Raw genomic sequence first — 18,729 nt, forward strand, 5'->3', positions numbered from 1 at the left:
TAACTTGAAAATTGTAGGAGGATGTAGCCGTACAAACCATGTACCCTGCATGCTTAATATTATAAAAAGCCCAACAACTTTGAAAATTACGAAAATAAAATCCTGATATGATGCACAACTTTAGTATATGTACTAACACCCTACATAATTTAAAAGTTATAGGTTGAAAACTGTAAAGATTTTAACGAGCAAACCATGTACCAAAATTCGTTGTATTCAACATCACTGTTTATTAAATTAAATGTTTGCGGCACTATATTTCGCGAATATAAGTGGGAATTCATTTTTGTCTAGATTACTAAAGTATCATAATATTTTATGTGAAAAGGCATATATGTATAACAAAGATTTTTCTCTTTTTTAGGCCCAAGGATGTAACTAGTCACGCAAGTTGATTGAAGAGTTTCCAGTTGGACATCTTCTATTAAATAAAATCATACAAACTACTTTCATTTCACGTTTCATAATTCGAATTATTCAAATTGAAGACCTATAATTTAACAGCTTTATGGTTGAAAAAGATTTGTTAAGTGTCGCGACTTCAGATATTCAGTTCAATATATTTTTGACTAAATGAGGCTTATATGTTGAATGTTGGTTATTTCATAGACGGTTTGGACCAGCAGATAAATCTGGCACATCAAAATATGTTTTTACCATGGACAGAATAACGTCGACGGATTTTTTTTATCCATCAATTACTTTAACAATAAAAAGTAGTTCGTCTGCAGTTGGTTAACCATATGAAGAAGGACAAACAAGCCTGTGACTCATTTCACAAAAATTCTTACGAGTAAAAATACTCGTAAGTCATGAACATTTCAGTATAACTTATATGATTAATTTTAGTTGTAAGATTTTTTTGTGAAAAGAGCCCATGATCTTCCATCGGAAAAACAAGCTTGATCCACCATCAGACAAAGCCTGTTGTTCATACGTTAAGTGAGAAAAATCTGATGGTAGGTTCCATTTATTTAGTCCTGTTCAGGCCAAGTTTTGAAGAGTCCCTACATAATTCTGAATTGAATGGGATGAACAATGAATTATAGAAATTTACTTTATGGTAAAATCGTTTAAACATTGAAATTACATGTAAGATAGAATAATGAGTAAGCTCAATTAAGCTCCATACAATTTGAACGTCAATTATACCTTCGTATAAAATTGATAAATTTAAAAAAGAAACAGGTTTCGCATACTTTCTATCTTTCGTGTACAGTGTGTTGTACTTGTGGGGTTGAGTGTATACAAAAATAATACATGCAATAAAATTGAAAGCTCCATTATCCACAAATTTAACAGACTTAAAGAGTACCAAGTTTTTTGCACCAGATTCGATAATTAATGTTTCTTCACCGATGCTCGAGGACAAGTAAAGTTTTTCTAGTAAAAAAAAAAACGTATACAAACGTAATATAATTTTTTTCAACATTAAATTCAAATAGAACAATATCCGCATTGTCATCTAATCACCAAAATATTGGCTACTAAACAAGAATTCTCGGGGACTGACAGTCCAACAGCAGAGGTATCTAACCAGTGGTTGCCATTATACTAACGGTACCAATTTTACTGCACGAGATGCGCATTCTGACAAGAAATGTCTCTTTAAATGATTCTCGAGGAAAAAGTACTTAAAAGTCAATATTCCTTATACAAACGCTAAAGAGTGAGTAGCCAATAGAACTAAGATGGACTTAAAGTAAAGGCAAACCAGAACATGGAATCAAAACTATGCATAAGGGAGATAATACATTACCTAATCTTAAATGATTTCGAAATTATATAACAGCAAATAGAAAAAATATCCGTATTTCCACGAAAGTATCAAATGAGTGAGACCGGATACATCGACAGGGTAAGCGTTTCCTGATGTGCATATAATATCTACCATACTAATAAAATATCAATATCAGGAATTTGATACGATCGGTAAACTTACACCTGAGCACCTGAGATCACCCCCAGTTTTTGGTGGGGTTCGTGTTGCTTAGTCTTTAGTTTTCTATGTTGTGTCATCTGTGCTATTATTTGTCTGTTTGTTTTTTTATTTTTGGCCATGGCGTTGTCAGTTTGTTTTCGATCTATGAGTTTGACTGTCCCTCTGGTATCTTTTGTCCCTCTTTTACAGATCAGACAGCTATTTTGTTATTCATTAAACTAAGACCGTGAAAACAGGACGTATTTGGTATATATGATGAGTTCATTGAGTAGGAGACGTTTATACTGTCTACGCATCCGGTCTCATTTCTTTAAATTAGTACTTATACGAGGGTCTGGATGGGGTTGACAGAAAAGAGAATAATGGGCAAACAGTGAAAAATTACCAAGTAAATAGCAAACAAACATTTATCTTCAAGTTTAAAGAATAAAGAAATGAAGGACCCCATCCAGACCTTCTAATACCATTTCCTCAATTGTTACACTTTGTATATTCAAAATTAATTGACGAGATTTGAAGACCAGAAACCAATAGAACCTCGTATTTATAACTTTGAAAAAGTGACTTGTTGGAGAATTTATCTATCTTTTTTTTAGATTTTCGTATTAATTTTCATATTTCATGGTTGTGTGGTAAAATAAAATTAACGGTACCAGATGAGCGTTCCGACAATAAATATCTCTTCAGCAAGGACCTAACGTGTAGCCGAATCCGGTCAAGGAGTCAGCGATTTGCATAAAGGATATATATTCCTTTACTTAAAATTATCTCAGAAATTATGAAAATATTGATTTTAGCTGCCTTAGTTATCTCTTAGATGTCTCATTGATTTTTTGTTAATTTCCGAATTGATATATATGTATCAATGTTAAATACAAAAACAAGGTTAAGCTTTACCAAAAAGCTACCCTTCTCTTTGGAGTATTAAATGATGATTAAGTGTTTACTACATGAATTTATTTATTAAGCACAGAAATTAATGTATTGAATATTTGCACACACTCTGATGCTTTTCTTTGGAAAAAGAGCATTTGGTGACTGCTTTTGAAGAACCTGTGAAGCTTTTATTATTTGATATATCATATTAAGCGTGTTGTCTGATGGCAAATTTTGATAATGACTTATGCAGCGGTAGATTCTGGTGGGTGCCAGCAGGTGCATACATATATGCCACTCGAAAATCTAAATTTGGTTTTGTTGTCTGGTTGGCGAATGTAAACACATTGAAATAGTAATACTGCAGACACATAAGGAAGTCGTGAAACATTAACAATGAAGGACAACTCTGAAGAGAAACACTTGTAAATTACCTGATTGACTGATGTAGCTCTGCAAATATATTGCATATTATAGTGTTATTAACTGGCCGTTTCTGTATTGGCCCTGTTATAGATTCGAGGTTAGCTGTATTGGACCCGAGACTCGAAGAGTCGAGGGCCAATACAGCTGATTGAAAATCTATAACAGGGCCAATACAGAAACAGCCAGTTCATAACACTTTTATTAAATGATCTCAATTCTTTTAATTAGAATAAACTACACATGAACTAAGAAACTTACCGTGAAGAAGTCGGATACAGAATTTCATATCTGAACTTGTCTTTTCGCATTCACGTCCATGGATTATTTGTTAAAATTGTCAGAAGTAATTTCTGATTTCTCATCCAAGTACTTAATGTTATGCTATTACAATTCAAAACATATCTAGCAAATATAAAGTAGCTAGGAAGAATAAATCAGACAGTTTTACTATTCTTACTCTTAGATTGTCTGCTTTCTGATGATTGATCAACGGAAATGAACCAGTGTCAATAATCGAAAGTCGTACTCGAAAAGGCTGTGAAATATTTCCGTTTCAAGACTTCAAGACTGAACATCAAAACTATAATACAAATGTTTTTAGCATAACGATACGTCCAAATGTAAGTAAGGCGTAAGAACATTAAAACTGGAAGTGAACGTCCAGTATTAACTCTTGATCTATATCGACAGGGCAACGTCATCAGTATTGCGCATGCTGATTGATCCGTATTAGGGCTGATTTGCTCGTATCATTTAATAAATGATTTTATCATGCCTAGACTCCTAAGACTAAACTGAAATTTAAAGGAATTAAATAAAAAGAAAATTTTATCGAATCTTTGAATTATGAATTTAATGCAAGAAAAAATTGTCAATACTTCAGAATATCAGTGAACAATTTTCATCATACTAAAAGTGCAATGGATAAATTTCTCGTTTGTATGACTTCGTGAGTTTCATCCAATTTACTCAGCTAAAATGTGATGGAATGCTTCAGTAGGCTATTCATTTGGTATTTGATTTCATCCTGCATAAGTCCTAATGCCAAACTTTAATTCAAAATGGTAAAACAAAAATACCGAACTCCAAGGCAAATTCAAAAAGGGGAAGTCCATAAAAACTGTCCATTAAATTATATAAGTAAAAATAAAAGCTTATCAAATTTTTTGAAATATGAATTTGATGCAAGATATAAAAAGCAATAATTTAATACTTCAGAATATTAGAGAATATGTTTGGTAATTATAATTGTGACCTACCATGACATTTCCAGGCATATGGCGGTAAACGTCATAATGAGAAAACGTAGATGTAAAGTCACGTAACGTAATCGGGTCTCCTGTTATTAAATTTTTAAACGAATGAAATAAAATTGTTTCAAAGCTGTTAAAACTAAAGAAATCGACATGAAAAGATAGCTGTTGAGGGACCAGCCTTTAAAATATTACATTTAATAAATTTGAATTAGAAATAAGCATTACTTTATATTAAGGTAACATAAGAATTAAGATTTTAGATTTTGTACTTTCAATTTTAAAGATTGCCACTATTGAAAAATAAAGGTACACTGCATAGAAAATTCACAAAAAATTACAACTTCATAATAATACAAATTGTAATACAATTAAAAAAAATATGCAAGGTATCTTTATGAATAAAAGTAGATGAAAAGAGGGAGCACTTCTATCAGCCCTTTTGGGGTAGGATGTGAGCAGCACGACATTCAGTACCAAACCTTTTCATATATTTTAAACATTTAAAAAGAAAAAAAACTTTAGCTTTGTTACACAATTTCATAGCTGATTTGATTTGATAACTAATGCATTTATTACATTGTTTTTTTTTGGACATTACAAGTTCTAAATATTTCAGATACTTATATTATATATCGAATCTTAATTTCTAAACCTTATCACATATTATGAAGCTAGAAATAGTGACTTATTTCAGTTACTCCTCCCTACCACCCATACATAGTAGGTGACCCCTTTTTTTAACCCTTATACAAATTTTTAAAGAGAAAAAGCAAATATGAAAAAGTTGTCATGCATACTCTTTACATTTATAACTCAAAATGGTTTGACAGGTATGATAAAAGGGTAGCAAATAAATCCTACAGCTACCAAAGATTATACATGTTTAGTATATCAATATGTATAGAGGTCTCAGTGGTCGTGTCATCTAAGTATTTGATCTACAGTGATCGTTAGCCTGTCAACACTGAGATTGTGAGTTTTTAACCCTCCTTTTGATGTGTGTATTATACTCCGATCTAGGATTGCAAGTTTTCCTGCCGAAGTCTGTGATTCTCTCTCATTACTTTGACTTCTTCTGACAAAGAAATCCAATATATATAGCCAAAGTGTTTAAAGTGGTGTTCAACACCATAAAACAATCAACCAATCAATGTGCATGTATACAATCATTGTATATCTTCGTACATGTACAAGTGTGGACACAGATCAGTGTAGATAGTATGTTGGGATGTTTGACAATGTTTTCTGTATTTTCTGACAAAAAAGTTTTCTGTGTTTTCCCTCATAGTGTTCTATGTTAAACTGTGTCGTTTATTCAATATTGGGTTTGATATTCAAGACTGTTATGGAGGAGACACTATTTGTATGGATTACTAAATGATTCTGTTAAAATATGTTCCACAACTTTGCTTTTGGATAACAGAAAAAACTCAAACTTAGTAGAGAAACACATTAGGTGCGTTTCTGGATGATGTGATTTTAATATGCAAGATAGTTTCAGAGAACCTGTATTATGTTCTTTTCATATGGTATTATTTATTTCCGTTGTGGTGGTCATTTCTTACTTGGACCTGTAAATTAGTGAAGGATTATCCTAGTATCATTCGAAATTGTTAGAAGATGTCTAATAGTTCTTAGTAATGATAATTCCGGCCATACACATGGGGCTAGATGAGCTAGAAAGTACGCTTCTGTTGTATCAAACATGTATTTATTTATTTCTTTAAAAATAGCTTCTTCTTAGATTCTCAAAGGCCTGGTTGAAGTTATATAAAAGAAGATTTTACCATTATGAAATAATTTTGATAACATGGTAAATCAAGTTTATTTGTTTTTGATTCTTACTTTCTAAAAATAAATTATTACAAATAGTGTAGACATAAAGAAATATGAACTATGATTCTGTAGTATTTGAAATGAAAACGGTATTGCAGAATATTTTTTGTTTCAAGGCTTTTGTAATGTGGATAAAAATATAAATGAAACCTATAGGATGCAGTTTTGTTGTGGTATAAATATGAACATTCATGTAATCTGGTAATTAACATTCACACAAATAACGAAATCAACGAAGGAATGATAAAAGTTGAACAACCAAAGATAATTTTAGAAACTGACTAGGCATTGTGAGTTTCGTCCATCTATACTATTAAATGAGAAGACCTCATTTTGTGTGTCGTTTCTCTTCCTTCCACAATAAATTAATCATCATGCCTCTGTGTCCTATAGGTACCATGCATAGTCGCATTTGTCATCCTCGCATATGATTATTCAGTTTGAGTTATTTTGGGAAGAAAACGAAAATAAAGGCGTTCGGATATTGTTTCCGCCATCGGACGGACTTTTAGGTCATAGACAAGACTTCCGTTTAGGACTGTTTTAAAATTAAACATTATTTTCCAAAAATACATGGAGACAGGACAATTATTTTAGCGTTTTTTTATAAATAAAGTGTATTTGCTATTTACTATCAATTCCAAGTTTACTATCTCCGGCGGTCACTGATTTATTATATAGAGAGCAGTGGATAGTAAACTTGGAATTGATAGTAAATAGCAAATACACTTTACTTATAGTAGATGTATGTTCATAGTATACAGAAAAACGCGAAAATAATTTGAAATTAACAGAAAACAAAAAATAAGGGACTTTGGAAAAAAGGGGGAGGGCTAAAAAAAATTTGCCTGTCCCCAAGTACCTATGACTTTTGATACCTTTCCTGAAATTCTCCAGTCATAAAATCTTTTACAAAAATTCATCATACAACAGTTTACATGCTTTCAACCACGCTCTAAATGCCCGCGATTTCGCGGGTGTGTTCTAGTATTTATAAATGAATGACCAGTTGCACTCAGGACTCTTAAGTAGGCAGTACAGATGGTTAAAATAGTGTTACAAAACCAACAAGCAATCATATTACAAGTAGCAATATTTGGTATATTTCTATGCGATTTGGAGGTCCTGAAAATAGACGTGTCAATTAGTTATATTATTTGTAAATAAAAGTATATGTATATAAAACTTAAACATAGTTGTGTGGTAAAAATAGTCAGTAAACAACAAGTATATGTCACTAGTGTCAAGCTATCCAGCAATTCTCATCCTGCAATTCTCTTTATAAAAATCTATCCTGCAATTCGTCATCCTGCAATTGCGTTTGGAAAACTACTTGAGCGACAATTTTATTTTTCTTTAAAATCATAGTTTTTGACCTTTTCTGTTCGAAAACAAGATTTATATCGAACATCAAAGATTTTTATATCCCATTAACAAAATTTTAAATTTAGTTTGCAAATTTCTAACTCATATTTACGGTTTTGTAATTAGCATTTACAATAATATCATGATGACGATTCAAACAAAGTATTATCTGTTAATCAGTCCAGAATGTGATTCGTGTAAACCCATGTTTAACCCAAATTTGCGATTTTCGAAACTCATATTAACGACTAAAAATAAAGAATTTTGATGTAAAATAAATTTTTTCATGGTATACCTACAACACAACTTCTATTTGAAACTGGGTCACCCACTTGTTCAAACCCATTTCCCCGGCAGTTCTTTATGGCTAGGCATTATAGACGATGCCCTAAGGAATAGCTATTGGACAGTACTACAACGTGAGGGTAAAGAATTTCTGGGGTAAGCATTCTTAAAGGCCGAAAATTTCGTCCGTAACACGGACAAAATAGTCGTATTTGATAAAATATGCACTGGGGTCACCCACTTGTTCAAACCCATTGCCCCGGCAGTTCTGTATGGCTAGGGATTATAGACTCTGCTCTAATAAATAGCTACGGGGTAGTACTACAACCAGGGGACAAAGAATTTCTGGGGTAAGCATTACTAGAGGACGAAAATTGCGTCCGAAACATAGAAATAAAGCCAAATTCGATAAAATACGCATTGGGGGCACCCACTTTCCGACCCACTGTCTCGGTAGTTCTTTATGGCTAGGCATTATAGACGATGCCCTAAGGAATAGCTATTGGACAGTACTACAACGTGAGGGTAAAGAATTTCTGGAGTAAGCATTCTTCAAGGCCGAAAATTTCGTCCGTAACACGGACAAAATAGTCGTATTTGATAAAATATGCACTGGGGTCACCCACTTGTTCAAACCCATTGCCCCGGCAGTTCTGTATGGCTAGGGATTATAGACTCTGCTCTAATAAATAGCTACGGGGTAGTACTACAACCAGGGGACAAAGAATTTCTGGGGTAAGCATTACTAGAGGACGAAAATTGCGTCCGAAACATAGAAATAAAGCCAAATTCGATAAAATACGCATTGGGGGCACCCACTTTCCGACCCACTGTCTCGGTAGTTCTTTATGGCTAGGCATTATAGACGATGCCCTAAGGAATAGCTATTGGACAGTACTACAACGTGAGGGTAAAGAATTTCTGGGGTAAGCATTCTTAAAGGCCGAAAATTTCGTCCGTAACACGGACAAAATAGTCGTATTTGATAAAATATGCACTGGGGTCACCCACTTGTTCAAACCCATTGCCCCGGCAGTTCTGTATGGCTAGGGATTATAGACTCTGCTCTAATAAATAGCTACGGGGTAGTACTACAACCAGGGGACAAAGAATTTCTGGGGTAAGCATTACTAGAGGACGAAAATTGCGTCCGAAACATAGAAATAAAGCCAAATTCGATAAAATACGCATTGGGGGCACCCACTTTCCGACCCACTGTCTCGGTAGTTCTTTATGGCTAGGCATTATAGACGATGCCCTAAGGAATAGCTATTGGACAGTACTACAACGTGAGGGTAAAGAATTTCTGGGGTAAGCATTCTTAAAGGCCGAAAATTTCGTCCGTAACACGGACAAAATAGTCGTATTTGATAAAATATGCACTGGGGTCACCCACTTGTTCAAACCCATTGCCCCGGCAGTTCTGTATGGCTAGGGATTATAGACTCTGCTCTAATAAATAGCTACGGGGTAGTACTACAACCAGGGGACAAAGAATTTCTGGGGTAAGCATTACTAGAGGACGAAAATTGCGTCCGAAACATAGAAATAAAGCCAAATTCGATAAAATACGCATTGGGGGCACCCACTTTCCGACCCACTGTCTCGGTAGTTCTTTATGGCTAGGCATTATAGACGATGCCCTAAGGAATAGCTATTGGACAGTACTACAACGTGAGGGTAAAGAATTTCTGGGGTAAGCATTCTTAAAGGCCGAAAATTTCGTCCGTAACACGGACAAAATAGTCGTATTTGATAAAATATGCACTGGGGTCACCCACTTGTTCAAACCCATTGCCCCGGCAGTTCTGTATGGCTAGGGATTATAGACTCTGCTCTAATAAATAGCTACGGGGTAGTACTACAACCAGGGGACAAAGAATTTCTGGGGTAAGCATTACTAGAGGACGAAAATTGCGTCCGAAACATAGAAATAAAGCCAAATTCGATAAAATACGCATTGGGGGCACCCACTTTCCGACCCACTGTCTCGGTAGTTCTTTATGGCTAGGCATTATAGACGATGCCCTAAGGAATAGCTATTGGACAGTACTACAACGTGAGGGTAAAGAATTTCTGGGGTAAGCATTCTTAAAGGCCGAAAATTTCGTCCGTAACACGGACAAAATAGTCGTATTTGATAAAATATGCACTGGGGTCACCCACTTGTTCAAACCCATTGCCCCGGCAGTTCTGTATGGCTAGGGATTATAGACTCTGCTCTAATAAATAGCTACGGGGTAGTACTACAACCAGGGGACAAAGAATTTCTGGGGTAAGCATTACTAGAGGACGAAAATTGCGTCCGAAACATAGAAATAAAGCCAAATTCGATAAAATACGCATTGGGGGCACCCACTTTCCGACCCACTGTCTCGGTAGTTCTTTATGGCTAGGCATTATAGACGATGCCCTAAGGCATAGCTATTGGACAGTACTACAACGTGAGGGTAAAGAATTTCTGGGGTAAGCATTCTTAAAGGCCGAAAATTTCGTCCGTAACACGGACAAAATAGTCGTATTTGATAAAATATGCACTGGGGTCACCCACTTGTTCAAACCCATTGCCCCGGCAGTTCTGTATGGCTAGGGATTATAGACTCTGCTCTAATAAATAGCTACGGGGTAGTACTACAACCAGGGGACAAAGAATTTCTGGGGTAAGCATTACTAGAGGACGAAAATTGCGTCCGAAACATAGAAATAAAGCCAAATTCGATAAAATACGCATTGGGGGCACCCACTTTCCGACCCACTGTCTCGGTAGTTCTTTATGGCTAGGCATTATAGACGATGCCCTAAGGCATAGCTATTGGACAGTACTACAACGTGAGGGTAAAGAATTTCTGGGGTAAGCATTCTTAAAGGCCGAAAATTTCGTCCGTAACACGGACAAAATAGTCGTATTTGATAAAATATGCACTGGGGTCACCCACTTGTTCAAACCCATTGCCCCGGCAGTTCTGTATGGCTAGGGATTATAGACTCTGCTCTAATAAATAGCTACGGGGTAGTACTACAACCAGGGGACAAAGAATTTCTGGGGTAAGCATTACTAGAGGACGAAAATTGCGTCCGAAACATAGAAATAAAGCCAAATTCGATAAAATACGCATTGGGGGCACCCACTTTCCGACCCACTGTCTCGGTAGTTCTTTATGGCTAGGCATTATAGACGATGCCCTAAGGAATAGCTATTGGACAGTACTACAACGTGAGGGTAAAGAATTTCTGGGGTAAGCATTCTTAAAGGCCGAAAATTTCGTCCGTAACACGGACAAAATAGTCGTATTTGATAAAATATGCACTGGGGTCACCCACTTGTTCAAACCCATTGCCCCGGCAGTTCTGTATGGCTAGGGATTATAGACTCTGCTCTAATAAATAGCTACGGGGTAGTACTACAACCAGGGGACAAAGAATTTCTGGGGTAAGCATTACTAGAGGACGAAAATTGCGTCCGAAACATAGAAATAAAGCCAAATTCGATAAAATACGCATTGGGGGCACCCACTTTCCGACCCACTGTCTCGGTAGTTCTTTATGGCTAGGCATTATAGACGATGCCCTAAGGCATAGCTATTGGACAGTACTACAACGTGAGGGTAAAGAATTTCTGGGGTAAGCATTCTTAAAGGCCGAAAATTTCGTCCGTAACACGGACAAAATAGTCGTATTTGATAAAATATGCACTGGGGTCACCCACTTGTTCAAACCCATTGCCCCGGCAGTTCTGTATGGCTAGGGATTATAGACTCTGCTCTAATAAATAGCTACGGGGTAGTACTACAACCAGGGGACAAAGAATTTCTGGGGTAAGCATTACTAGAGGACGAAAATTGCGTCCGAAACATAGAAATAAAGCCAAATTCGATAAAATACGCATTGGGGGCACCCACTTTCCGACCCACTGTCTCGGTAGTTCTTTATGGCTAGGCATTATAGACGATGCCCTAAGGCATAGCTATTGGACAGTACTACAACGTGAGGGTAAAGAATTTCTGGGGTAAGCATTCTTAAAGGCCGAAAATTTCGTCCGTAACACGGACAAAATAGTCGTATTTGATAAAATATGCACTGGGGTCACCCACTTGTTCAAACCCATTGCCCCGGCAGTTCTGTATGGCTAGGGATTATAGACTCTGCTCTAATAAATAGCTACGGGGTAGTACTACAACCAGGGGACAAAGAATTTCTGGGGTAAGCATTACTAGAGGACGAAAATTGCGTCCGAAACATAGAAATAAAGCCAAATTCGATAAAATACGCATTGGGGGCACCCACTTTCCGACCCACTGTCTCGGTAGTTCTTTATGGCTAGGCATTATAGACGATGCCCTAAGGAATAGCTATTGGACAGTACTACAACGTGAGGGTAAAGAATTTCTGGGGTAAGCATTCTTAAAGGCCGAAAATTTCGTCCGTAACACGGACAAAATAGTCGTATTTGATAAAATATGCACTGGGGTCACCCACTTGTTCAAACCCATTGCCCCGGCAGTTCTGTATGGCTAGGGATTATAGACTCTGCTCTAATAAATAGCTACGGGGTAGTACTACAACCAGGGGACAAAGAATTTCTGGGGTAAGCATTACTAGAGGACGAAAATTGCGTCCGAAACATAGAAATAAAGCCAAATTCGATAAAATACGCATTGGGGGCACCCACTTTCCGACCCACTGTCTCGGTAGTTCTTTATGGCTAGGCATTATAGACGATGCCCTAAGGAATAGCTATTGGACAGTACTACAACGTGAGGGTAAAGAATTTCTGGGGTAAGCATTCTTAAAGGCCGAAAATTTCGTCCGTAACACGGACAAAATAGTCGTATTTGATAAAATATGCACTGGGGTCACCCACTTGTTCAAACCCATTGCCCCGGCAGTTCTGTATGGCTAGGGATTATAGACTCTGCTCTAATAAATAGCTACGGGGTAGTACTACAACCAGGGGACAAAGAATTTCTGGGGTAAGCATTACTAGAGGACGAAAATTGCGTCCGAAACATAGAAATAAAGCCAAATTCGATAAAATACGCATTGGGGGCACCCACTTTCCGACCCACTGTCTCGGTAGTTCTTTATGGCTAGGCATTATAGACGATGCCCTAAGGAATAGCTATTGGACAGTACTACAACGTGAGGGTAAAGAATTTCTGGGGTAAGCATTCTTAAAGGCCGAAAATTTCGTCCGTAACACGGACAAAATAGTCGTATTTGATAAAATATGCACTGGGGTCACCCACTTGTTCAAACCCATTGCCCCGGCAGTTCTGTATGGCTAGGGATTATAGACTCTGCTCTAATAAATAGCTACGGGGTAGTACTACAACCAGGGGACAAAGAATTTCTGGGGTAAGCATTACTAGAGGACGAAAATTGCGTCCGAAACATAGAAATAAAGCCAAATTCGATAAAATACGCATTGGGGGCACCCACTTTCCGACCCACTGTCTCGGTAGTTCTTTATGGCTAGGCATTATAGACGATGCCCTAAGGAATAGCTATTGGACAGTACTACAACGTGAGGGTAAAGAATTTCTGGGGTAAGCATTCTTAAAGGCCGAAAATTTCGTCCGTAACACGGAAAAAAAATCATTAGTCAATACAAAACATATTTTGACTGCTAAGATTTGCAACTACATTCCAAGCAATTATATTGCAAATTATAACATTTGTTTGAATCATTTTCTATTTGAATAAACATTTTGACACATAAATATGTCTCACCTGTATACAGTTTTGATAACAAAAATGTTGAAATAGAAAAAGCAACACTTTAAAATATAAATATGCAAAACATGAATCCTGAGTACTAAAAGAACAGGACTAACTAATTTATGTGGAAATAAAATATGTCAATGTTTTGTATCAAACTACATCTCAAATACAGTATTGGCTTATTTTAAGTGGTTTTTTTACATTGTGTCATACATCAAATTTATTCGTTCAGTGTATGTTCACTTGTGTTGATATGTCTTTTGATTGAGTTAAGCCATTTCAATTGATATTTGATAGTGTGTCTTCTATGTTGTGATGTTACACTATTGTTTCAGGTAAGGGTGCAGGTTGGTTCCTATTAAAATGTTTAAACCCATTTGTTTGCACCTTTCCAAAGTCAGGAACCTGTTTGAATGGTTTTACACTAGTCATTTTGGGGGCTCTTTATAGCTTGCTGTTCTGTGAGAGCCAAAGATCCGTGTTCACTGTTGAAGACCGTACTTTGACCTATAATGGTTTTTCTTTTACGAATTGTGACTGGGATGGAGAGTTGTCTCATTGTCTCTTCTTAAATATCTTATAACTGTCTTATCAATATACATCATTAAACACTTTTATATATAAACCATACTAACGTTTTAAAACACTGCAAAGACAATGGATTGGAAAGTTTCTTGACCCCAATGCGTATTTATAGAATTTGGCATTTTTCTAATGGGTAATTTGACTTTTTTTCCCCGTGTTACGGACGAAGTTTTCGGCTTTAAGAATGCTTACCCCAGAAATTCTTTACCTTCCTAATTTAGTACTATCCAATAGCTGTTCTTAGGGCAGAGTCTCTAATCCCTAGCCATTAAGAACTACCCAGACAATTGGTTGGAAAGTGGGTGACCCTAGAGTGTATTTTATCGAATTTGGCTTTATTTCCATATTTCGGACGCAATTTTCGGCCTCTAGGAATGCTTACCCCAGAAATTCTTTACTCTCCCGATGTAGTACTATATAAAAGCTGTTCATTGAAGCAGAGTCTATAATCCCTAGCCATGAAGAACTACCCAGACAATTGGTTGGAAAGTGGGTGACCCTAGAGCGTATTTTATCGAAGTTGACTATATTTCCGTGTTTCGAACAAAATTTTTGGCATTTAAGAAAGCTTACCCCAGAAATTCTTTACTATCCCCATGTAGTACTATATAATAGGTATTCATTAAAGTAGAGTCTATAATCCCTAGCCATGAAGAACTACCCAGACAATGGTTTGAAAGTCGGTGACCCCAGAGCATATTTTATCGAGTTTGGCTTTATTTCCGTGTTTCGAACGAAATTTTGGGCCTTTAAGAATGCTTACCCCAGAAATTCTTTTCTATCCAAATGTAGCACTATATAATAGCTATTCATTGAAGCAGAGTCTATAATCCCCAGCCATTAAGAACTACCCAGATAATTGGTTGGAAAGTGGGTGACCCTAGAGCGTATTTTTTCGAATTTGGCTTTATTTCCATGTTTCGGACGACATTTTCGGCCTTTAAGAATTCTTACCCCAGAAATTCTTTACCCTCCCGTTGTAGTAATATCCAATAGCTATTTACTAGAGCAGAGGTTATAATCCCTAGCTATAAAGAACTACCAAAACAATGGGTCGGAAGGTGGGTACCCAAATGCGCATTATATCGAATTTGGCTTTATTTCCATATTTCGGACGACATTTTCGACCTTTAAGAATGCTTACCCCAGACATTCTTTACCCTCCCCATGTAGTACCATATAATAGCTATTCATTGAAGCAGAGTCTATAATCCCTAGTAATACAGAACTACCAAGACAATGGGTCGGAAAGTGGGTACCCCAATGCGTCTTTTATCGAATTTGGCTTTATTTCCATATTTCGGACGCAATTTTCGGCCTCTAGGAATGCTTACCCCAGAAATTATTTACTCTCCCGATGTAGCACTATATCAAAGCTATTCATTGAAGCAGAGTCTATAATCCCTAGCCATGAAGAACTACCCAGACAATTGGTTGGAAAGTGGGTGACCCTAGAGCGTATTTTATCGAATTTGGCTTTATTTCCATGTTTCGGACGACATTTTCGGCCTTTAAGAATTCTTACCCTAGAAATTCTTTACCCTCCCGTTGTAGTAATATCCAATAGCTATTCACTAGAGCAGAGGTTATAATCCCTAGCTATAAAGAACTACCAAAACAATGGGTCGGAAAGTGGGTACCCCAATGCGTCTTTTATCGAATTTGGCTTTATTTCCATATTTCGGACGCAATTTTCGGCCTCTAGGAATGTTTACCCCAGAAATTATTTACTCTCCCGTTGTAGCACTATATAAAAGCTATTCATTGAAGCAGAGTCTATAATCCCTAGCCATGAAGAACTACCCAGACAATTTGTTGGAAAGTGGGTGACCATTGAGCGTATTTTATTGAATTTGGCTTTATTTCCGTGTTTCGAACGACATTTTGGGCCTTTAAAAAAGCTTACCACAGAAATTCTTTACCCTCCCGATGTAGTATTATATAATAGCTATTCCTTGAAGCAGAGTCTCTAATCCCTAGCCATTAAGAACTACCCAGACAATTGGTTGGAAAGTGGGTGACCCTAGAGCGTATTTCATCGAATTTGGCTTTATTACCGTGTTTCGAACGACATTTTGGGCCTTTAAGAAAGCTTACCCCAGAAATTATTTACCCTCCTGATGTAGTTCTTTATAAAAGCTATTCATTGAAGCAGAGTCTATAATCCCTAGCTATAAAGAACTGCCCCGACAATTGGTTGGAAAGTGGGTGACCCTAGAGCGTATTTTATCGAATTTGGCTTTATTTCCAAGTTTCGGACGAAGTTTTCGGCCTTTAGAAATGCTTACCCCAGAAATTCTCTACTATCCCAATGTAGTACTATATAATAGCTATTTATTAAAGGAGAGTCTATAATCCCCAGCCATTAAGAACTACCCAGATAATTGGTTGGAAAGTGGGTGACCCTAGAGCATATTCTATCGAATTTAGCTTTATTTCCATGTTTCGGATGACATTTTCGGCCTTTGAGAATTCTTACCCCAGAAATTCTTTACCCTCCCGTTGTAGTAATATCCAATAGCTATTTATTAGAGCAGAGTTTATAATCCCTAGATATAAAAAACTACCAAAACAATGGGTCGGAAAGTGGGTACCCCAATGCGTATTTTATAGAATTAGGCTTTATTTCCATGTTTCGGACGACATTTTCGGCTTTTAAGAATGCTTACCCCAGAAATTCTTTACCCTCCCGATATAGAACTATATAAAAGCTATTTATTAGAGCAGAGTTTATAATCCCTAGCCATAAAGAACTACCCAGACAATTTGTTGGAAAGTGGGTGACCATTGAGCGTATTTTATTGAATTTGGCTTTATTTCCGTGTTTCGAACGAAATTATGGGCCTTAAAAAAAACTTACCCCAGAAATTCTTTACTCTCCCGATGTAGTATTATATAATAGTTATTCCTTGAAGCAGAGTCTCTAATCCCTAGCCATTAAGAACTACCCAGACAATTGGTTGGAAAGTGGGTGATCCTAGAGCGTATTTCATCGAATTTGGCTTTATTACCGTGTTTCGAACGACATTTTGGGCCTTTAAGAAAGCTTACCCCAGAAATTATTTACCCTCCTGATGTAGTTCTTTATAAAAGCTATTCATTGAAGCAGAGTCTATAATCCCTAGCCATAAAGAACTGCCCCGACAACTGGTTGGAAAGTGGGTGACCCTAGAGCGTATTTTATCGAATTTGGCTATATTTCCAAGTTTCGGACGAAGTTTTCGGCCTTTAAACATGCTTACCCCAGAAATTCTCTACTATCCCAATGTAGTACTATATAATAGCTATTCATTAAAGCAGAGTCTCTAAATCCCTAGTCATAAAGAACTACCCAGACAATTGGTTGGAAAAGTGGGTGACTCTAGAGCGTATTTAATCGAATTTGGATTTAATTCCGTATTTCGAACGACATTTACGACCTTTAAAAAAGCTTACCCCAGAAATTCTTTGCCTTCCCGTTGTAGTACTATCCAATAGCTATTTATTAGAGAAGAGTCTATAATCCCTAGCCATAAAGAACTACCGAATTAATGGGATCGAAAGTGGGTACCCAAATGCGTATTTTATAGAATTAGGCTTTATTTCCATGTTTCGGACGACATTTTCGGCTTTTAAGTATGCTTACCCTAGAAATTCTTTACCCTTCCGATATAGAACTATATAAAAGCTATTTATTAGAGCAGAGTTTATAATCCCTAGCCATACAGAACTACCCAGACAATTTGTTGGAAAGTGGGTGACCATTGAGCGTATTTTATCGAATTTGGCTTTATTTCCGTGTTTCGAACGACATTTTGGGCCTTTAAAAAAGCTTACCCCAGAAATTCTTTACTCTCCCGATGTAGTACTATATAATAGCTATTCATTGAAGCCGAGTCTATAATCCTTAGCCTTTAGGAAATACCCAGATAATTGGTTGGAAAGTGGGTGACCCTAGAGCGTATTTTATCGAATTTGGCTTAATTTCCATGTTTCGGACGAAATTTTCGGCCTTCAGGAATGCTTACCCCAGAAGTTCTCTACTATTCTAATGTAGTACTATATAATTGCTATTCATTGAAGCCGAGTCTCTAATCCCTAGCCATTAAGAACTACCCACAAAATTGGTTGGAAAGTGGGTGACCCTAGAGTGTATTTTATCGAATTTGGCTTTATTTCCGTGTTTCGAACGAAATTTTAGGCCTTTAAAAAAGCTTACCCCAGAAATTCTTTACCTTCCCGCTGTAGTACTATATAATAGCTATTCATTGAAGCAGAGTCTATAATCCCTAGCCATTAAGAACTACCATAATAATTGGTTGAAAGTGGGTGACCTTAGAGCGTATTTTATCGAATTTTGCTTTATTTCCATGTGTCGGACGACATTTTCAGCCTTTAAGAATGCTTACCCCAGAAAATATTTACTCTCCCGATGTAGTACTATCCAATAGCTATTTA

This window comes from Mytilus californianus, unplaced genomic scaffold (genome assembly GCF_021869535.1).
Source record: "Mytilus californianus isolate M0D057914Y unplaced genomic scaffold, xbMytCali1.0.p SCAF_4, whole genome shotgun sequence".
Taxonomy (NCBI): domain Eukaryota; kingdom Metazoa; phylum Mollusca; class Bivalvia; order Mytilida; family Mytilidae; genus Mytilus; species Mytilus californianus.